Source organism: Lissotriton helveticus, chromosome 9, assembly GCF_964261635.1.
Source record: "Lissotriton helveticus chromosome 9, aLisHel1.1, whole genome shotgun sequence".
Classification (NCBI taxonomy): domain Eukaryota; kingdom Metazoa; phylum Chordata; class Amphibia; order Caudata; family Salamandridae; genus Lissotriton; species Lissotriton helveticus.
Genome location: NC_136070.1, coordinates 895785773 through 895809584, shown reverse-complemented (window position 1 = coordinate 895809584; position 23812 = coordinate 895785773).

Below are 23812 nucleotides of genomic sequence, written 5' to 3'. Positions count from 1 at the left end.
ATGAGAAACAGATGTAGCATGCTTGGTTAGTAAATTATACAGCGGGTTCTGGGGCAAAGGAAACCAAGGCCCAGAATTGTATGTACCTGACTGAAGGTCTTGTGCACCAAGCTCTTTAGTCATGTGGTGTGGGCATGCGGCCATGGCTAAAAGAAAAAAAACACCTTGCACGTAGAGTCAATGAATTGTTACTTTAGCCACAGCACAAATAAACTAAAAATAATCACTGAAAAACTCTGTTAAAGGGACAATTGGCTCCTTACTTAGACAAAGATTTAATAGTCAATATGAAAAACAGAAACTGATCTGAAAAACTTCAGCGGATGTTATATTTATGATCCAGAACCTGACATCCACCCAAATGCAACCCTCATTGTATGTAATCAAAGCACATCCTTCCACTGCTGAACATGCAACTATTTGTCACATGCCAGAGATCTGCTGCTTTCTGTCACTGAAGAATGTTGTAGCGTCCTGCTACTAATAATGACAAACTACGTGTGTGGTTTAACGGAGCCTTTATTCTTGCTTCTGACTTAGACCTCGTCCCTACTCTAACTGACCACTTCCCTTGTCCACTCCTCCTCTTCCTGTATCCCCCTAACTCCACCCACCAATCAACTAGACTGCACACAACCTTACATCTCCCCCTTTGTTAGCAAATTAGAAAAGAAAGTCTAACTTGGTCATAGTTCTTCAATCAACCGCACAGGTTGTCGAATATCTCGTCTGGGTCGTAGGACTACACCCCTCCCGGAGTCAGTTTCGGCATGAGTCTCTGCTCTCTGTACTGCAGCTGCATTGCCAGATTCCTCTATGTCCAGTCTCTCAGTCATTTTGTGGAGGGTATCTTTGATGGTAGGAGCACATCTTTGGAAGTGCGACACATTCCTAGTAATTCTCCTGTTCTCCGATTCAGCGGTTAACATTGTGCCCTTCTGTTGAGTAATCATAAGAGGTTCAGCTCTGAACTTGCAATCAGTCTTTCTTTGCTGTTCCTGCTTGACTAAAACACAGTCACCTTCTTGCAAAGATGAAGACCTGGCTCTCCTCCTAGTGTCAGCGTAGGACTTAATCTTGTTCTTGCGCCCTCAGTCAGCCACTACTAACTCCTCGTGTGTTCTTGTCGGCGACACAGGTCGCAGGGCTCCTTCCCACGTGGGTATGCGTGTTCTGATCGGTCGTCCCAACATGAGAGTGGCAGGACATTTCCCCGTAGAGGCATGAGGTGTTGTTCGATATGCCCTCAAAACCTCATTGAGAGCCACTTGTAAGTCTTTCTTGTCACAGGTGGCTTGCTGGAATGTCTTTTTCAACGTTGCCATAAATCGCTCCACCATGCCGTTGGCTTGAGGCCAGAGGGGAGTGATCTTGCGATGTCTAAAGTTCAGATGCTTTGCAAATTCTTCAAATTCATGCCCGTTGAAAGGGGGCCCATTGTCTGTCTTGAGTTCTTTAGGAACACCCCAGGCCGCAAACACTTCCTCCAACACCGCAATAGTGCTAGTGGCACCGGTGGAGGGTACAAACTGAGCTACTGGAAATCTTGAGTACTCATCCATTATTACTAGGACATATTTGCCCGACTGAAGGGGTCCATAAAAGTCCATGGCTAGTTCTTGGCATACACCACTAGGTAGCTTTGACATGTGGAGGGGTGCTGGAGGATCTCCTGAATTGACCAGTTGGTACTGGGGGCAATCCTTGAGGGTGAGCTCCACCATCTGGTCGAGAAGCGGGAACCATACTCGCTCTCTGAGCGCCCTTTTTGTAGCTACCACTCCACGATGACCCTTGTGGGCTAAGTTGATGACCCCCTGGCGGAGTTGCATCGGGATGACAATCCGTTGGTCCCTCAGTAGAAGCCCCTCTGATGTGGCAGATAGTTCTTCGCTCACATGCTTGAAGACCTGCATTTCTTGTCGGGTCTGTGCGTCACACCCTTCTTCTTCGCTGTCGTGGCGCCAGCGATTAGTCCGCAATCGGCGCATCACCCTTTGAAGGATGTCATCTCGAGCAGTAGCATCGCATATTGCCTCCAAGGGAACCGCCGGTGGTCTGGCATGGTCCACAACAAAATGGATGTACTCTTCGGCCACAGATGGATATGACGCCTGTGATGCTTGAGGGTGCCTGGACATATAATCAGCTGGATTCGCTGATTTTCCGGGTTTGTGTACTATCGTATACGTGTACTCTTGTAAACGCAAACCCCAACGCTCAATTCGAGGTGGCATTTTGGCTCTGGGATTTCCGAAAGTGGTGACTAGTGATTGAAGGTCAGTCACTAGCGTAAAGTGCTTTCCATATATAAAGATGTGAAAGTGCTCGCACGCCCACACAACCGCAAGACTCTCCTTTTCTGGTTGGGAATAAGCCTTTTTCCGTGTCCGACAGACTTCTGCTAGCATACACCACAATGTGCCTCTGGTCTGTCTCGTTGTCGAACTGAGCCAGGATTGCACCCAGTCCTACTGGGCTAGCATCAACGGTGATCTCAGTCTTCCTCTTGGGACTGAAATATGCCAGGTTGTCCGCTGATTCGACAGCCTGTTTAATTTCTCTGAAAGCCTGCTCGCATTGGGGAGTCCAGTTGAATGGCTGTCCTTGTTTGGTGAGGGATCGTAACGGGTGACTGCTGGTGGCATAGTCCTTTATATATCTGGCACAAACCCTTGCCATGCCCAGAAAAGACCGAATGTCACTCACATCTTGCGGACTCTTGGTGTCGTTCAAGGCTATCACTTTTTCAGGATCGGGCTTCATTCCAGCTCCGGAAAACACATGACCAAAGAATTTGAGAGTGGATTGATGAAACTCACACTTGTCTTGTTGAGGGTGAGGTTGGCCTCCAGGAGGGCATGGCACACCCGGTCTAGCGCTTTGTCATGTTCTTGGATATTTGAGCCATATATCAGAATGTCATCACTATAATTTAGTGTATTTGGTATGTGCTGGATGGTCGGGCGGATTGCTTCTTGAAAGATCTCCACAGCAGACGAAATGCCGAAGCTAAGTCGCTTGTAGCTGAATAGACCTAAATGGGTGGCGAATGTTGTTATGTACCGCGACTTCTCATGTAGTTCCAACTGGTGGTACCCTTTATTTAAATCCAATTTGGAGAAGACTCTGGCGCCATTCAGTGATGAGATCATGTCACTCAAATGGGGTCCTGGGTGATGCTCCCTCTCAATGGCTGTGTGGGGAAGCCTCATATCTACGCACAAGCGCACCTTGTTGGGCATGCCCTTCTTTGGCACTATGACTACAGGTGACACCCATGGTGTTGGCCCTTCAGTCCTCTCGATAATATCCGTCCGTAGCAACTCTTGAATCTCATCTTCCACCGCTTGTTGAAGGTGGAAGGGCACTCGTCTAGGGTGTTGTGCGACTGGAGGTATCCGTTCATTGATATGTAACCGGATCTGACACTTGTTCATCTTTCCAAGTCCTGTAAATAATTTGGGGAATTTGTGCATGATGTCAGGATCATCACTTACTCTGTACAAAATCTCAACCAGCCGAAGACGCTCCGCAGTGGGAAGACTGAGGAGACAATCAGCCTCTGAGCCTTCAATTACGTGAATGTGTGCCGGAACAGAAGTGTCTTTGCGCTTGAGAGTAGTTGCGAATTTCCCCAGACAACGAAGAGGTCTTTTTGACATCCATGTGAATACTCTGACATAAGCCGGGCTCAGTGTGGGTGGTGGTTTCATTTTGTTATATTCAGTCACTGGGATGTAGTTCAGTGAGGCCCCACTATCCATTACAAACTTGGTTGGGTGAGTTCCCACACTTATGTCTAGTCTGGGGTATCTTTTTAGTTGATCTGGGTCCGCTACCATGCATACATACTCATCAGTATATCTCGAGTCCCGAGATGTTGACCTGGATCCTCTAGATGGAGACCTCTTCTCCCATTGAGACCTGCGAGACTCTCTGCTGGATCGTGAGGAGCCAGAGGATGACTCTGGGCGATCCTGGACGGCCTTCACATGATGCCGCCGGCTGTCAGGACGAGAAGATCTCGACGTCTCCTTCATCCTTTCCTTTCGATATTCTCCACACATAGCCTCAAAGTGATTTTCTCTTCCACATTTTCGACACTGCTGACCGAGTGCTGGACATGCATCGGTGTATGGAAAGTCGTATCCGCATCGATAACATTTGCGGGGGCGATCTCGTTTTTTGTCGCCACGGCGAGACTCATGGCGTCTGCGCCCTGTGTAATGCTGGCGGGACGATGCCCTCGATGTCCGATGTCGGTCTCGAGAGCATCTGCGGGTGTACACGATGCAATTGTTCCCGCCTTTCACTATGTCCTGTCTCCATTCTTCTGGCATGTTCCTCTGCTTGATCATATATTCGGGTCATCTCCTCAATCTCATCGAGAGTGTGACCTTTCCGTAGCAGTCGCCATCTGAGAGTTTCCGACTGGCATGCTTCAATTATCCACAGTCTTATAGCATCCTCTGTGGAGAATGTATCGAATTCACAATATCGAGACAGTCGTCTCAACCTCATTATGAACGTACTCATCAATTCCTCTTTTTCTTGACGAGCTTGGTGAAACATGTATCTCTTATAGTCCACATTTCTCTTATGTAAAAATCTCTTGTTCAGGGCATCTCGCACCTTGACATATGATCCAGTTACAGGAGGCAGCAGCTCCTTGATGACCTTACTGATTTCTTTACCAACAAGATTGCGCAATGCAATTAACTTTTCTTCTTCATCCATGACCTTTGATTCCTTCATATAGTCCTCGAAGTCCTCCAACCACTCCTCCCATCGAGGTCCCATGCCTCCTCCTGCAATGAGGGCCAGTGGTTCAGGAGTGCGAAGATATGAGGCATTGGACGTGCCTGGCGTGACTGCTGCCGCATTCGCTACATTCCTGTGTGGTGACGTCAACATCTTTGATTCCCGTACCTTTGCTTTTACTTATGCTTGTCTATGCTTGCTGTTGCCTTTGCTCGTGCTTGTTGTCTTTCTTCTGTTGCAGTTACTCGTGCTTGTTTGCTTTTGCTCGTGCTTGTTCTACTTTCTGTTCTCTTGCCTTTGCTTGTGCTCGTTTCACCTCTTGCATTTGCTTGGGCTTGTTTACTTGTTTCACCTCTTGCCTTATCTTGTGCTTGTTTTCTTGTTTCTGCTGCTTGCATTAGCAGGTGCTTGTTTGTATTTGCCTTGGCTTGGGCTTGTTTTCTTGCTCTGCTTCTTGCCTTGGCATGTGCTTGTTGCTCAATGCTCTGCCGCCTGACTCTAAAATGGCCGCTCTATGCTTCTGATGGGGCTGTGTCTCACTGCCTGACCTTAAGATGGCCGCCGATATGGGAATCTCGTTTCCCACGAGATTTGGGCCTTTCCACACTTCAGGCTCTCACTGCTACAACCGGCACTCACCGACAGCCGGTTCCTCCAACGATGACACCTTCCCAGGTCACCAGGCCAACAACTCGCCAGACCAGCAGGTAGGATCGGGGTGGGCTCCCGACCTTTTACTTCACCGCTGCACTCCACTCTTTCTCCCGCATCTGGGGTGAGCACCTGGTCGAGCGCTCACGCGCGCTTCTTAGACGGGCATCTCTAGCGCTTACCAGCGCTCTTCCACTTGGGCTCCACGCGACCAGCAGGTCACGGAGCAGCGGGGACACGTCGCCGGACACATCACTTTCGGCGATAACTCCGGCTGGGCACACGTGTCACGACCGCGACTTCTCCGGTGGGCAGCGCGGGACGGGTCACTCGTTTTCACGGTCCAGGGGTGGCAAACTGCACCATCCCATCCTCGTCGCCAGATGTAGCGTCCTGCTACTAATAATGACAAACTACGTGTGTGGTTTAACGGAGCCTTTATTCTTGCTTCTGACTTAGACCTCGTCCCTACTCTAACTGACCACTTCCCTTGTCCGCTCCTCCTCTTCCTGTATCCCCCTAACTCCACCCACCAATCGACTAGACTGCACACAACCTTACAAATGTGAACAAAAACTTAATCCGCAAAGCTGTCTATCCATACACCCTACCGATACAAGCACGTAGTAGGAGCATGGAAACAGGGCACAGAGACATGCTGAACACCATGGCAAGTGCCTGCTGAGTTTGGGCATAGGCCACTCCCCGCAAGTAACGCGGATAGGTGGACTGGGCCAAAGGCATGCCCAAAGGAAATTCCCTTTGCATAGCGGATGCTGGGCATGGCCGCAACCCTTACACTGCTGGTACTTCACATAGCCTTATTGGGCTCATAGCATTATTAAAGGCCATATACTGTTCCTGGTACTCACTGGGTAATGCAGGTGCTAGATCACTGTGCCGGTCTTACCAGGTTTTTTGCGATTCATCTTTTTTAGTTCCCTGAGAGGTAAAGGGGAGATAATATCAACCAAACAATTTAAATTACAGTGTAGCCCATTTGGCCACACATTAAGGACCAGGAATCAGGAAGTAAGGTTATGTGGGTTTTTAAAATTAACGGCCAGAGGTGTGGCCACGACCTCTGCCAAGATGCAGCAATCTTGTGAGGCTCCGGCGGTCCCACTGATGCTGCCTACCGGCTGCTGGTCTGGCTTTTGAGACCCGATGTAACCCGGCTCTGCTCTGCAGGCCCTGAGGTGGTGAGGATCACAGGTGAGTCTGGGGCTAGGAGCTACCGCCACCCCGGGCTGTGTCTCTTGTCTTTTGAGGCCTAGTGGAGTGGACAATCAGGACTCTGTGGACCGTCCCTTGTTTGCTGTTGACCTTGCGGGGCTGAGGCCAGGTAAGGTCCATGGCTGGCCAAGTGGCCCTGCCCCACAGGTGCTAACACAGAAACAGGACCCGAATCATCTTGCAGAACTTCCTGGGATGACTGGCTAAACCAGAGGCGTGCCTCTCTCCTGTGCTGCTGGAGGCAAGGGTGCAGTGGATTGCCCCATTATTTCCCCGTTTGACTGCACTAGCTGGGGACTGTTGCTGGGCAGAGTGGTGGAGTGCAAGTTGGTGTGTCGCCTATGAGGGGCTGCACTTTATCTGGAGGCAACGTCAGGGAGTGCCCTTGGGATTGGGTGTGTGCTGGAGCTCCCCCGGTGATTGCGCTTTTGATTGGGTGCCCAGAGTGGGTCCACCGACCCTTGGGCCTACCCGACTATGCTAGAGCTCCCCTGGGGAACTGCTGCAGGCTGAGTTTTACCAGAGTGTCCCCGCTTTTGATCTCTTTTCCTCCACAATGAGGCATGCCTGGAAGTGCCATTGCATCTCTGACTCCACAAGCAATCCTGCTTGGCCTCTTGTTTTTGCATTTGGGCCCCTGACACCTCACTCCTCCACTGCCAATATTCATTGACACTCCACGGACCTGCATGTCACATCATTACCTGAGCTGTGGATCTGCTACCAGCTTTAGGAATGTTCTGCCTTTTCTAGAACTCAGCTCTGCCTGTCAGCCCGCTTAGCCTCATCCTATTCTGTCGAGCGGGGACTCCTTTGCCATCAAAGCACCACCACCACTCTGTCCGGCCGCCACCCACCATGGTGCATCTTCTCTGCAGGGATGGTCCGCACAGATTCGAAACCACGCAATCTGATGTTCGACCAGATGAAGCTGGCCAGGAATCATGGCTTCCATTCCGATACTGACCAGGTCCCTGACCTTGAGCAGGAGTCTGCCTCTACCAGTGATGTCTCTGCTATCGGGGTAGCGGTAATGGTAGGGCTCTGCACCATGGATGCTCACTTTGACACCAGCTGCATAGACAGGCTGGAGGAGTGCATCTACTGACAGAAGGTGAGAATCAACATCACTGAAGAAAGGATATCTGCACTGGAAGATAACTCCACCATCATGCAGAAGTGCCTGGATAAAATGGAATGCATTCTGAAACAGGTCGCCATAAAGAATGAAGACCTAGAGGCCAGGTCCAGAAGAAATAACGTTCTCATATCTGGCATTACCGAAATAACCAACATGGGCCGACCCGATCTATTTGTTGAGCAACTACTTGCAGACCTTTTTGACCGTTCAAGTTTCTCACCAACCTACTCTGTGGAGAGAGGGCACCTCTCTTTTTGCCCGTGACCTCACGAGGGCGCCCCACCTTGCTTCCTTAGCGCACGTCTCCTCAACTACAAAGACAGAGACACCGCTCTCAAACTATCCCGGGAGAAGGGCCCACTCTGCTATCAGGGCGCCACGAACTTGCTTAACCCAGATTTTACCACCACAGCAACGGAAGCCAGTCTGAAATTCAGCGACGTAAAGAACACCCTGCACAAAAAAGACCTCCACTACACAATGCTCTATCCGGCTTGTCTACGTGTTGAGCACAGTGGCAAAGCCCAGAATTTTGAAACCCCTACTGATGTGGCTGCCTACTGCAAGAAATTCCTTTCCAAATCTCCTCCTCCTCTACAGATGTCACCGGCGAAGATGGACATACTTGCACTTGATGCCCACCTATGTTGATGGCAGCGGGCTTGCAGCGTTCTCTCATCATTTGCCCCGTTGTGGTGCTCAGCGAACGCTGTAACACCACCTTCAATGCTAAGTGAAACTCACTATCATATACCATCTCACAGCACCGTAATATTGCATGTCTTTGGCTAATTCATGTTTCCTTCATATACATACTCTTACTTACAGGCTGCGGCATGCTGAGTTGCTGCTACACCCCTCTGGTGTATACCGCTCTATTACCTTTGGGATTGTTTTGTTGTTTGTTTTTGCTTATTGGAATTCGCTGGATGTTTCTATATGTGAGGTGGGTGGGGGGGTTAGGTAGTAATATTTTGGTTTGGTTGAAGTCTGTTTGTTGTTTGCTACCTACATGCTGCCACGCACCACTTGCTTTATGCACTACTGTTGTCAACGCATCATTGCATATTCATTCCACTTTCTATATCCCACATGCCCCCCTTCGACACAGATAAAGCCTTGGCTATACCCTTCATCACATGGAACATACGTGAGATTAACAATCCTCGTAAAGGGAAGCAGGTATTGACCTACTTAAACGGAGAGGGCATTAAAATTACTTTTCTTCAGGAAACACACCTCTCCACTAGCCTTGACCCAACTTAGGTAAAATCTGGGGCACACACCACTACTTTTCCTACTCCTGCCGCAATTCTGACATATTCACAAGGGTGTCCCCTTTACTTTCTGTTCTCTCCTCCTTCACTCAAATGGTCACTATGGGCCCGATGTAGGTAATTAGTATTTGCAGATTCGTAAATACCGAATTTTACCGATTCAGTATTTACAAATCGGTAAATGCTATGTAGGTATTTTTACCGAATCAATTACCGAATCGGGAATATTCGGTAATTACCGAATTGGTATTTACAGATTCGGTAATTACCATTGATTCCTGAGGCCCATAGGAACCTATGGCAATGGTTAAATTACCGAATTGACAAGGGGGACAGGGTGTCACTTTGATACCTTGTTGCACCCCTGATTCAGGCTTGTGTGCCCTGCGACACACATACATGCCCTCAGGGCATGTATGTGTGCCACATGGCACAGGTGTACATGCACAGATGTGCATGTACACAGGAATTGGTTATTTACCATGCAATAGTATTACATGGTAAATAACGAATTCTTAGGGGCCTGTGGCACTGTTTCCAGTGCCACCTACATATAGATATACCGATTCGGTAAATTTACCGAATCGGTATTTTACAGAATCGGTAAATTTACCGAATCAGTAACTTTACCGATTCTGTAAAATTTAGGCCCCCTACATCTCAATCACCAAATACCGGTCGGTAATGGCCGAAATCGGCCGTTACCGACCGGTATTTGGTGACCTACATCTGGCTCTATGTTCTTCTCCAAGGGGTCCTTGCTGACAAACCGAGACTCTTGATAAATGTCTATGACCCCAATGTGGACGACCCTGACTTCTTTCAAGACCTATACAGTCGTATGAGTCGAATAGATGTTGAACACATGATCCTCGGCAGCAACTTCAATGTGCCCCAATGCCCGCATATTGATTCCTTGAGTTTGCAACACACCGATAAACCTCGAGCCAGGTACATCTTATGACACATCATAGGTACATTTGCACTAAAAGACGCATGCACTCTTACCATCCTTCCACTCCTGGATTTACTTTTTATTCGGCACCCCATTCTGTTTGGACGAGACTAGACTACTGGTTTCTCTCAGCTACAGCACACCTGGGAATTCCATGCTTTAAAAAAAACTAGGGGCTTAACTGATATATATAAATCTCAAAAACATATTGTAAAGAAACAAAATCACCATGGGTATGCCAAAGCATTGAATGAAATTAAGTCTTAGTAGCATCAGCATACCAGAAATTCAATACAAAAGATAAGAAATAGGATTTGATAATCCATGTACAGGTTTCGATCCTCCTGGCTATGCATAAATAAATCTAAAGTTGCCTAAACCAGTCTTTAACTGAAGTTGGGAAAACTGGGGAAAACTAGTTAAATCAGGGATAGCAGGAAGGTGTCAGCATAGTGGAGACTTCAGTAGAAGTTCTCCAAATCTAGGCAACGCATAGCATCAAGCAACATAAAGAGAATGAAAGCAGAGTGGTCTGTACCCCTCAAAGGTCAAGAAAATCTGCCTCCAAAGACTAACAGTGTGAACACCAATAATTCCCGCAGAACATTTGAAAATGTCACATAATCAACTCCAGTAGTTTTCTACCTCCTCACAGTAGAAATTGGAAGCTTCACTCAATTTTCTCATCTTGCGGTTTTAACATCAGGCGACCTTAGATATCTTCCTGCTCCTATTATGACACGAATAGGAAGGAGTCTTCTCTTAGTTTATTAGCGCCTCTAATTCTTGCCAAAAGTTTTCCTCCCGGACCTCACCATCTCTAGTACACAATATACTTTTCATTGACTATTGCATCTCCTGAACGCACCTGCAAAGAAAGAACAAAGCAAACCTTTCATGTTGAAGATTAAACATTAGGGACAAAATTACCTTTGGTTAATCTAACTTAGTAGGACAGTAAATGTACTCTTTAGATACAGGATTATATAGGTATAGATATAGATATAGGTTATACCGTCAGATACATAATGGTATCATCACGGTCATTGAAATATCAAAACTAGTATATCTTACCCTATATATGCGACAATTCCTTGTTTCAGTATAACACTCTTATTAGTACTGACGTTATAACCTATTCATCACAGATACAAATATTATTTGATCTTCTCGCGTGCGACCTGGAAGTGTGCTATCTTGACCTATTATTGGAGGCAAGGATGATATACTCAAGTGGTGAGTTTAGCAGGTTTTGTACTAGAGCGTATTGGTGTTGGAACAGTGTAATATAACGTTCACTAGAAATGATTGATGTGTCTAGCACCATAGTATTTTGGCCATGCTTCTCATGGCAAGGATATTATATAATGAAGACTGTGAGATGAGGTATGAAGCATAGTTACAATGTTTACTAATTGGATGAACTTTTGTTATTTAAATTACATGAAGGATTGATTTTTTCTTTAAAAAGAAGATATGAAACGACCAAGTACTAATCTCAATTAGAGAAGGTGAACATCGCCTTACTTCTAATATTTTGGGTTATAAGGTGTGCACAGTGGAGAACCTAGGACCTCGGTGACACTTTATCTCTATCTTTTTTTCTTTTTTTCTTTTCCATTTCTCTCGTAATTACTTATTACTGGATCCCACAATCTACTTTTTTCTTACTTCCTGGATTCTTCTTTTTACGAATAATCTATTTTGCGTTACTTAGTCCTGATACAATTTTCTTTTTGATGTTTTAAATACAGCCCTGATGAAGTCATTGGCAAATGTGATAAGCCAGACGAAACACGAGTTGGCTGTTTTCTGAATATGTACCGAAGTTGTGAACTGTGAGAAGAAAATAAAGAAGAATTCTACTGGATCTAACAACTTGTGGATACTTATCTTTGGCTCAGTTATTAATATTGTTGGACTTGAGAAATGGATTTTGTGTATTGGTGACCAGTGATTTATGGTTACATCATTGCACTTATTACTTTGATATATAATTTGTTCTTTATTCTTTGTGAGATTGTAGTTGATTATCAGTTAACTCTGTTCATATATACATTGGAGCAGAGGTGAGATATCCCATTGATTAGTATTAACGGCCACACCTAGGTATGATTCTTTAGGGTAGTCTGGTAACCACCCTTTTCTCACCTAGCTGCACCACTTGCTACAAACATTCTTTTGCTACTATTATCCCTGAAGATAGTTTTTGAGCGCCCTGATCTGCGTGGTTACCAGCCATTATTCTTTGAATTTCTTAATATAGCTTAGGAGCAGCCACAGGGATTAAAATGAATAGGGACAAAGAAGCCCAGGACCTATTTACTAACCTTAATGCAGGCTCCTCCATAGGTACAGTTGTGGGTGCGAGTAAGGAGCAGAAACATGAAGGTTTAAGAGCCAAGTTCATTAAATTGGGACGGCTCAAAAGAGCAGAACTTAACAAATGGTGGGATGCTGCCACCTTGAAGTAGTACTTAGTTTTGAATAGAATTCTTAGGGGTCTAAGGTCTCAAATTATGCCCACCTATGCAGACCTTGAGCCAGACTTATTGGACACATGGGAGAAGGAGCTTACTAGCAGCTCGAGGAATCTCATCAATATTTTGATTGAAAATGCAGAGAGAAAAATAAAAAAACTACTAATGGAAATTGAAACAATAGAGGATGAAATTAAATTACTAAATATTCCAGAATCTACTATGAAGAATTACGCGATTTTGGATGAAATTCTAGCTGAATTACAAACTGACATTAAGAGAAGAAAAGCCAAAAAATTGAAAAGGGATGAGAATGACTACCGAACAGGTCGTATTTTCACCTTTGCTCGGCGCTTTGACCATTTGATGGGGAAGAATTTACCAACTAGAAAGAAGGGAAAAATCTCAAGTGTTAGTGACCCCTACTCCTCTTCAAGTAATATCTCTACCAGTGAGAATGAAGACCTAACAGATACAACAGGGACTGCAGTTGCAGGCAATAGTTTTTTAGAGGAAGTGCGTCGGATAAGGATTGGGAACAGGCGAGATGTAGGAAATACCAGACCAGGAGAGGAACTAGAGGCAAAGGGAGACACAAAAGTAAGACAGGGCATGAGGACTCGGTCTTGGAAGAACCAGTAGAGAGTACATATGACAAGAACGCAATTGAGATTGTTAATCTTTCTACACTAGATTTGACTGTTGACATGGTATCTTTGCTTAAGAAAGGCTTAAGTTTTTGTCCAGCTAATAAAATGGTTTGGAATTTGGTTAAAATTGATCTGTATAGATTTACCAGAATGTTGAAAATAAAGAAACACTTTGCAAACCATCCTAAACCATCGAGTTCTGTTACTAGACCTGAATTCAGTTGCCTTTCAATCCAAGAAATACAAGATACCAAATTGTTATTATCACTTACTGAGAATGAAGAGGACCCATTAACCATGTCAAAACTTCTTATTGATTTGGAGATTAACCAAAATGTTATTGAACCAAGCGGCTTGAAAAGTAAATCACGATGGACCCCACAATTATCCTCGGGTAATGTGATTGATGCTTTCCTTAAGGCAGTCAATTTAGATATTGACAGGTTAATTAGCAAGGATATTAGGAAAAATAAGATATCTCCAAGGCGTAACAATTTGACTGCGAAAGAACGCTTAGCCCTAAAATCATTAGTAACTAATCCAAATATAGTCATTAAAATGGCGGATAAGGGAGGCTATATTGTTATTCAGAACACCGTAGATTATGAACAAGAGGTTTTATCTCAACTGAATGATGTACATTATTATGAGAAGGTGGCATCTAATCCATTACAATCAATAATATCATTGATTAATGACAAACTGAAAATTTGGTATGAGAAATCACTGCTTGACTTTGATGAATATATGTATTTGAAGATCACATTCCCACGTTCCCCTTGATTGTACTGCTTACCAAAAATTCATAAGAATAAGGAGAAGCCACCAGGTAGGCCCATCATTTCTGGTATTGATGGGCCAACTGAGAAACTGTCACAGTTTATAGATATTTATCTGCAACCATTTGTTCATAACTTACCATCCCATATTGAAGACACCAGACATGTTCTAAACCTAATGAATGATATTACTTGGGAGAATGGTATGATTCTGGTATCATTAGATGTTGTCTCTTTATATAGCAACATTGACCATGATTTGGGAATATTAGCAATTGAGAGTTTTTTGAAAAAAACGACCAGCTGAACAATATGATCATACTTTGATGTTATTGGAGATGACAAGACTCGTTCTAGAGAACAATTATTTTCTCTTTAAAGATATGTGGTACAAGCAGAGACATGGGACTGCGATGGGTTCCGGATTCGCTCCGTCTTTTGCCAACCTATTTATGGGTTGGTTTGAGGCGGAGTGGATCTGGGGCCCAAAGGGCAGTAAATGGATCGACCACCTTTACTATTGGGGTCGATTCATAGATGACTGCCTGATTATTTGGAGGGGTACTGTAGAAGAATTGAAAGAGTTTTTTGAACACCTGAACAGTAATGAAGTACACATGAAATTTACTACTGAATTTAGCTATGATAGATTTATGTTTCTTGATGTAGAATTGTTTATTAAAGATGACAAACTATATAGCAGGATGACCGTAAAACTACCAGTTGCAATGCAATATTATCAGCAGAAAGTTGCCACCCATCATGTCAGATTAATTCCATCCCATATGGGGAAATGTTGAGAGCACGCAGAATCTACTCAGACGATGTGGATTTTGAGAATAACCTGGTGGACATGACCAGTAGGTTTAAAGCTCGAGGGTATTTAGACAAGGTCATCAATGCAGCTAAAAGGAAAGTCAGAAATATACCAAGATCGGATACACTGAGACCCAAACCGAGCCCGCCGAACAGTGAGGATACTAATAAGTTTGTGAGGCGGGTAACTAATTTTGGAGAAGGGAATCACCAGTTATTTGGTATTCTCAAGAAATACTGGCATTTGCTATTAAGTGATACTGTTATTAAGCCTGTGTTGAATGATAGACCAAACATTACTTATAGGAAGGGTACTACCCTCTCCAATAAGCTTTGTTCTAGTTATTTCAGCGTGCCGGACAAATCGAATTGGCTTAGTCGCCAACCACAGGGCTTTTATTATTGTGGGAATTGCAGCTCATGCAGATGGGCTGTCAGGAGGATTAAGGAATTCAATTATAACCATATGGGTACCTTCAAGATTAATTATTTTATCAACTGTGAAACTACATATGTGGTCTATGTGATTGTATGTTCATGCACCAAGATTTATGTTGGCAGTACAACTAGGAGATTGCGTGATAGAATGATTGAACACTTTAGAGCACTTAAAAATGGTGATACTAGGTACCCAATTGCTGCACATTATGTAAGGACTCAGAATGAGAGGACCATGCACCAATTTCACTATCACGGTATAGATGTAGTGAAGGCTGATAAAAGAGGTGGTGACAGGACATTACAACTACGACGCAGGGAATGTATGTGGATAATGAAATTGAGAGCAGTTGAAGATGGTCTTAACATAGATTCTGAATTACAGTATTATTTGGGTCTTTAATTAGAATCCATTGATTGCAATATGTGAAATTCTTGTAAGGATACGTTGTATGTTAAAAACAAGTTTACCCTCCTGAGATCCATAGTGTATGATTACTGCAAAATGCCTACAGAAATATATGTTTGTACTGTATCAATAATTGTCTGTCAATTTATATAATAGAACTTAATACTATGTGAAGAGATTTTTATGAATCTATCAAAGAAAAAAAATATATATTCTTTATTGATGGTGTTCCTTTTTGTCTTTGTAACCTTTATATCTTGGTCTGAAGGTCTATATAATTTATCACTTTTATTGTTTTTTATCCTTATCCTTCTTTAGATATATATTCTAACTTTAACTCTACCTCATCTTGATCTCTACTTTTCTTTTTTAGATCGATTCAGTGGCGATATACATGCATTTAAGATGATACGAAGGAGCGGAATGCTCCTTCTGCTTGTTACTGTTTTTTTTTTTTTTGTGTCCTCATAACCACTGTATAGACAAAAAGTGCCAAAAGGAACTTATGGAAAGACAGCTGTCTCAGTTTATTAGAAAAACTGGTAGGGGCGCGAGTTTCCTGGGGGCCATTTTACCCTCAGCTGTCGTCCGGATTCCAAGTGGGCACCAAGTCAAGCCTTGGGGTGATTTTCGCAGCCAGATGTGACCGGGCATGAACCGGCTAGCGGTTGTACCTTAGGTACCTAATAACCAAGTACCATAGGAGATCAATCATAGGACCCGTGGAAAAAAAAAAAAAAAACTCCGGATGAGTCAGTGGAGCCAAGACAGGAGATACCAAAACATCCTCTTGCCATAATTGCCAGATCTAGCTAGATCCATGCGGGAGGTCTGCAAGAGTGAGGATTGCCAATCCCTAAAGGTGGGTGGTAAAGGGTCTTTCCATTTTCTGCATATCTCCCTTCTTGCAAGCAACATAGCATAGAATACTAGACACCTGGCTGAATATTGTAGACCTTCTAATACCCGAAATATCACTAAAGGCAGATCTATAATAACCGAACTGCCCAGTGACTCTGTAAGGTACTTTCTGATGTCCTCCCAGTATGTAGTTAATAGTGGACATTCAAAAAACATGTGTGTGTCCGGGGCAGCGGTCAAACCACATCTAGCACAAGACACTAGCTCGCCTCCAACAAACTTAGATAACCTAAGAGGGGAATAGTATGCCCTGTGGAGGGTAAAGATGTGGTTTCTACGAAGCCAGGATGGTTTAACAATCTTCCACAAGAGTTCGAAAGAAGTTTTCCAGAGGTTTTGTAGATTTTGCTCCAATACCACAGCTCCCCATGTTGACTCTGGTAGAGTAAAGTCTCCATCCGATTCCTCTAGAATGAAGTTATACCATTTAGATACTTCTTTTTTTGCTTGCTCACAGACTGCTAATTCGGAGACAAATTGACTGTGGACTCCAAGTTTAGGTTGATTCCTATTAACGAAAGAATTTTTGTAAGCCACAGTCCAACCATGAATCTGAAGATACTTGAATCTTGAGAAATTGGGGCCAACCTTAGCCTGCAAATGTTCCCATGACAGAAGGTCCCCCTCAAAAAAAAGGTCTCCCCAAACATCCAGACCTGCCTGTCTGAGAGGGATAGCCAAAGTATCCTCAAGCCAAGTAGGGGCTTCAGGAAGCCCCCACAATGGTGTTTTTTCACAAAGATAGTTTAATTTTATAGATTTCGTGATATCCGCCCAAGTTTTAGCCAGCCCTTGTAAAATCTTCAGTTTAATTTTTTTTTAAAACTTAGGATTGCCAAACTTAAAAAGAAAACCAGAACGATTAATGTTTTCCCCATCCAGCATAGCCGCATACATAAGGCCTACCCCAGAACTTAAAGGAGCCTTCAGCAACATTCGAGAATGAGATACTTGAAAGGCCCATGCGTAGAATTTTAAATCTGGTGCGGCTAGACCACCCTTATCACGTCGCCGTCTTAGTTTTTTCCACGCAATACGTGGAAGATGGTTATTCCAGATGAAAGATGAGATGTTGCTTTGGAATTTAGTTAAGATAGTGTGATCAAAGTGTAAAGGAATAGTGTTGAATAAAAAAGCAATTTTTGGAAGGATAGTCATCTTTATAAGATTAACTCTGCCAAGTAATGAAAGGGGCAAATGTAACCATGATTGGAGAAGCTTGCGGCATTCTCTAATAACTGAAGATAGATTTTCTTGGACAAGTTTATTAATATCCTTAACTATCGTCAAGCCTAGATAACGCAAAGAATTGCCTGCCTGTATCTCGGTTACAGCATTCTCATCATTCCATATGAGCATTTCCGTCTTCGCGGCATTAATCTCATAACCCGAAATTTGCCCAAATGCATTAGCCAGTTTCAGGATTGCCGGAAGAGCAGTAGTTACCTCAGATGTTAATATTAACACGTCATCGGCATATAATGCTACCTTCCTTCTCCAATCTTGATAACAAAATGGTTTAATAATGGTCTCCTCCCTTAGCTGTTGCACAAAAGGCTCAATGTAGAAATCAAAAAGCAAGGGGGAGAGCGGGCACCCCTGCCGGGTTCCCCTAGAGATGGAGAAAGGGCTCGACAGGTCACCATTAACTAGGAGGCAGGCAGATGGATTGCCATACAAGAGGCGTATTGCTTTGCGGAACTTTTCCCCCACACCAAACTTAGTCAGGGCCTCCGACAGGTATCCCCAGTTGACCCTGTCGAAGGCCTTAGTTGCATCCAGCGTAAGGGCAGCCAATGGTAAATTGTTTGTTGTTGCCATATCTATACCTCCAATCAGATCGTAGGTCAATTCATAAAGTTGCCTACCTTTCAAAAAACCCTTTTGGTCCGAATGAAGGACCGAAGGGGCGATAGTGGCCAATCTAGTAGATAAAACTGTGGTAAAGATCTTATAATCCACATTCAAGATGGAAATTGGCCTATAAGAGCCACAAGACTCCTTAGGTTTACCAGCTTTTAAGATAAGAGTAATCGAGGCGTTATCCCATGATGTAGGTGGGGATACTCCTTCTACAAGGATTTGACTGAACAGGGTCGTAAGGAAGGGAACAATTTCTAATTCCAGGATTTTATATAACTCGGATGGCAACCCATCCGGTCCCGATGCCTTCCCTTTCTTGCCCTTTCTTGCCCTTCCTAATCGCTGATCTCACCTCTTCTTCTGTAATAGGCTCATCCAGATATTGTGATTGCTCCAATGAAAAGGAGGGTAAAGTGATATTGTTCAGCCAGCTATTAATGGCGTCAGGTGTAATAACCTTGTCCTCCTGATATATTTCTTGGAAGAATTCCTTGAAAGCTGTCCTAATATCATCATCTGTGGAATAGATGTTATCTCCTACTTTAATGGATGCTATATTGTTCCGGACCTGGTCTACTTTGGTCTTCCAAGCCAGTAATCTACCGGCACCTTCACTGTATTCAAAATGAGCCAGCTTGCTGGCTTCCTATCTCTGCTGAGTTCTCAAGTTTAAAGTGGCAGCAAGGTTCCCCTTTAGAATCTGCAATTGATCCAGAAGAGGATCTAAGATAGCTTCGGAGGCTGCGCTGTTGGAATCAACATCATGCTGGACACGGGCCATTTCTGCTTCGATAGAGGAAATTTTTTCTTTATAATTTTTCCTACGATAAGCAACTTTAGCAGTTATAAGCCCTCTTAAGGTAGCTTTATAAGAATCCCAGATAATTCTGAGTGAGGCTTGTTACTGTTAGATAGCACAAGTAATAGGGAGCTGGGTTACATACGAGGAGAATCATGGTTCGAGACCTTAATAGATTACTTTACAAATATTTTTGGAATATACGGTGTAACATTTATTTTTATATTTCGATATTAGAACTAAAATTTTGAAGATACATATGCACCCTGAAGATTTAGGGGGGATATTTGGACCCTTTTAGGTCTTCTTCGATTCTTCTCTCTCCCTTCGCACATATATCGCGTCCTTTACGGTATTTTGATCATTGCAAGGGAAACACGCGACTCTGAGTGAAAGTAAGAACAGAGGAGATTTATTTTATGACCAATGTAGGATCTTATCCTTAGAAATGAATAAGATTTATAGTAGAAATTCTACGTTTTATTATGTTTAATGAGTGGAATTTGGGAATCTATTAGGATTTTGCACATTACAAGATGGCGCTACCTCACTGAATAATATAAAAGGGCTTACCAATATGGCGACAAACTTACACACCGAAACTGATGATCAAGAATACTTACTAACACGTTACGATACCGTTATGTATCTGACGTTATATCCTATTCATTACAGATACAAATATTATTTGATCTTCTCGCGTGCGGCCTGGAAGTGTGCTATCATGCCCTATTATTGGAGGCGAGGATGATATACTTAAGTGGTGAGTTTAGTAGGTGTTGTACTAGAGCGTATTGGTGTTGGAACAGTGTAATATAACGTTCACTAGAGATGATTGATGTGTCTAGCACGATAGTATATTGGCCATGCTTCTCATGGCAAGGATATTATATAATGAAGACTGTAAGATGAGGTATGAAGCATAGTTAGAATGTTTACTAATTGGATGAACTTTTGTTATTTAGATTACATGAAGGATTGATTTTTTCTTTAAAAAGAAGATATGAAACGACCAAGTACTTGTCACGAATTAGGTGCAATTAACGGGACTGCATGTCCCAGAATGCTTGGTTTCTAGTCTGTCCTCGCTTTCTCCTTCTGTCTTGCCCGGCTTTCTATATCTACTGCCGTGAGTAAGCCCTCGGTGCTTGTCACCTGTGTTTGGCCACTTCACTGAATCTGGACCTGTGCTGAGAAAGCGAGCTTGGTTTAATCCCTGGGATCCCGAGTGCCTTCCTTTGCTCGCGGAGTTGCCGCGCTTACTAGCTGTGTTTTGCCGAAGACGCTTTGACCTCTGGAGAACCGCGCTGGGAGCCGCGCTGTGAGCCACGCTGTGAGCCGCGCTGAGAGCCGCGCTGAGAGCTCTGTCAGTGCGGAAGAAGAATTCTTTCACCTCGAATAACTCTGTATATTTGGAACTGAAACTAGCGGTGGGCTAGTATTGGGGGGTGTGCTTTTTTCCCTTCCAATTTTGTTTTGTTTGCTTAACGACTTCCTGTTTTTTGGGGCCGAACATTTTGAACTTCTTTGAGCTGTTGAGAGGCTCGGATTTCCTTCTTGTATGAACACTGCTGCGACAACTAGGACAGCTCGTGTTGATCCTTCAGAGACTAAATCCCACTGAGATAAGTAGTGTTCTTATCTATCTGTGAGTCACTACGGAGACAGTATCCTTCTCATTCTCGATCTAGGGGTTCTAGGGCAGTTCCCTGCTACTTTTTGCTGTTTACTTTATTTTTCCTGATTTTTGCCCTTGTTTGATGGAATGATTGCTGGAGCCATGTTATGAACCAGTACACAGATCCAAGGCGTGGTGTCTCTCCTGTTGTCGAGCCCTGTAGATGGTTTATGGCTGCCAGCCCTTTCTGTTTTATTTATCCACTTTTCCCCTTCCCTGGGTGAGGTCCTCATAGGTGAGTGTTATATTAAGACTCACTTGGGGTGCCGCATTTAGGGAGGAGAGAAACTAGCACCTACATCGCTCCCGCTGTACCTGAAGCCTAAGGTTAGTCAATCTGTATACATCGTGACAGAACTAATCTCAATTAGAGAAGGTGAACATCGCCTTACTTCTAATATTTTGGGTTATAAGGTGTGCACAGTGGAGAACCTAGGACACTTTATCTCTATCTTTTTTCTTTTCCATTTCTCTCGTAATTACTTATTACTGGATCCCACAATATACTTTTTTCTTACATCCTAGATTCTTCTTTTTATGAACAATCTATTTTGCGTTACTTAGTCCTGATACAATTTTCTTTTAGATTTTTTAAATACAGCCATGATGAAGTCATTGGCAAATGTGATAAGCCAGACGAAACACTTGTTGGCTGCTTTCTGAATATGTACCGAAGTGTGATAAGAAAATAAAGAAGAATTCTACTGGATCTAACAACTTGTGGATACTTATCTTTGGCTCAGTTATTAATATTGTTGGACTTGAGAAATGGATTTTGTGTATTGGTGACCAGTGATTTATGGTTACATCATTGCACTTATTACTTTGATATATAATTTGTTCTTTATTCTTTGTGAGATTGTAGTTGATTATCAGTTAACTCTGTTCATATATACATTGGAGCGCAGGTGAGATATCCCATTGATTAGTATTAACGGCCACACCTAGGTATAGCTCTTTAGGGTAGTCTGGTAACCACCCTCTTCTCACCTAGCTGCACCACTTGCTACAAACATTCTTTTGCTACTAATATCCCTGAAGATAGTTTTTGAGCGCCCTGATCTGCGTGGTTACCAGCCATTAATCTTCCAATTAATGTATAATCGTGGGATCACTGATGTAAGATACAGCTATTAAAAAAACATAGGTCTTAATAGGTTTGGTAATTAAATAAGGATCAAGCATAAAAGAACTATAGATCTTATGTTCCAAAAATCAACATGATTCTCCCCCTACATTGTATTTTATGAACATATAAAAATATGTCATAAAGATTTCCTGCAAAACTATATTCGAAGGAACATAATGGGTATGATCCAGAGCCTAAGACCCACTTCACTTAAACTCACCAGTTATGGTTAGCTATGCAATCATCATTGTTTATGGAAATAAATGTGCGCCCAAATTACATGGAGGACAAAAGCCTAGCTCCACTCCCTCTCAAGTATGGAGATTAAATGACAACCAAGGGTTGCACATGCACTTAACAGGCAGAAGATGTCCCCAAAGAGATTAAATGGCGAGAAAAAGCTGGAGCTAAATTCCTTGTAATCAGAAGTACACAATGAAACTATATGAAGAAAACAAGTGGTTTTAATAACAGTTAATAGATATCTACCCAAAAATGGCATAGATGCGAAAGGTCAACAAATGCCCCACTTCAATAAGCGATGTATATTGAGGCACAGTAAGAAAAATTGAAGTAACCCCAAACTTACACATCGAGTACGCCACAATAAGAACAGGAAGTTAAAGTAGGTAATGAAATTAAAATATTGAAAAAGAGCTTCAAACTCTAAACTTGCAGGTTAACTGCTTATTCAGAATAAAACAAAAGCCATAACAACTTGTACAGTTGTAACCTGATTTTTCAAGAACATTGGTTGGATATGGGTCAATGAAAATATATTGAGAAAGTTAGTATAAGCCGTGGTAAGATCAATAATTGTATACTAACCTTGCAATGTAATCATAGGTTGCTGATGTGGATGCCAAATTATTGTCATGCAATATATAACATTCAATATAGATACCAAAGACCATTCGATACAGGTGCATCTCACAAAGAATATGTGACGCGTTATCACGGACAATAGGAAGGTCTATTGATTTAATATTAATAAAAGTGGCACTAATTTCAGCCTCTAAAAACGATCACATCTCAGCAGCCAGATGGAAGATATCCAGCAACTTATTTCTGCTGAGTCGCCCTTTCTAAGAGGCAAAGAGAGGGTGCACGATAATTCTGGGTAATGGGACCCAAAGCCTAGAATAACTTTCCCCTCAATATTCTATTTGTAATTTCCAAGAATTTAAGAGGGCAGTGCGAGCCAGTTTCGAAGCTTATATTTGTTTTATTGACCTAGCCCTTTATTGCTTTAATGGACTTATTTCTATTATGTCAACTTTCCCCTATTAATTCTCTCCAGTCAAGTCCTCCTCTCTTCTGATTAATCCGTTCCCGTTCCTAGCGCCTAGATGCTATGGTGAATGAGCGCTTAATAAATATAATAATATTAATAACAATAACAGCAATGAAAATAATAATGTAAACAATAATGAAAATAATAATAATAAAAATAGTAGCAGTAGTAATAATAATAAATATATTAAGAATTATAATGACAATGATAATAATAATAGCAATAAATCAACAACAATAATAATAATAACACAAATAATAATAATACTTATTATAATTATAATACTAATTATAAAAATAATAACAATCATTTGGCCTTCAAATAAATCGGAGAGATATTGTTGCCATCCAGTAGGCATGTAGCAAACAAACATGTAATCTTACAATCATGCAACAGATCAGCTGCAATGCTCTCCACAACAATAGCGGCTTTCAAGCGTCTTTGAAGATGAGCTAATAAAGTGCCAGCCCTTATCTCAGGACTAATATGATTTAATTTCAACAAAACACATTTACCTTGAACTGAAATGGCA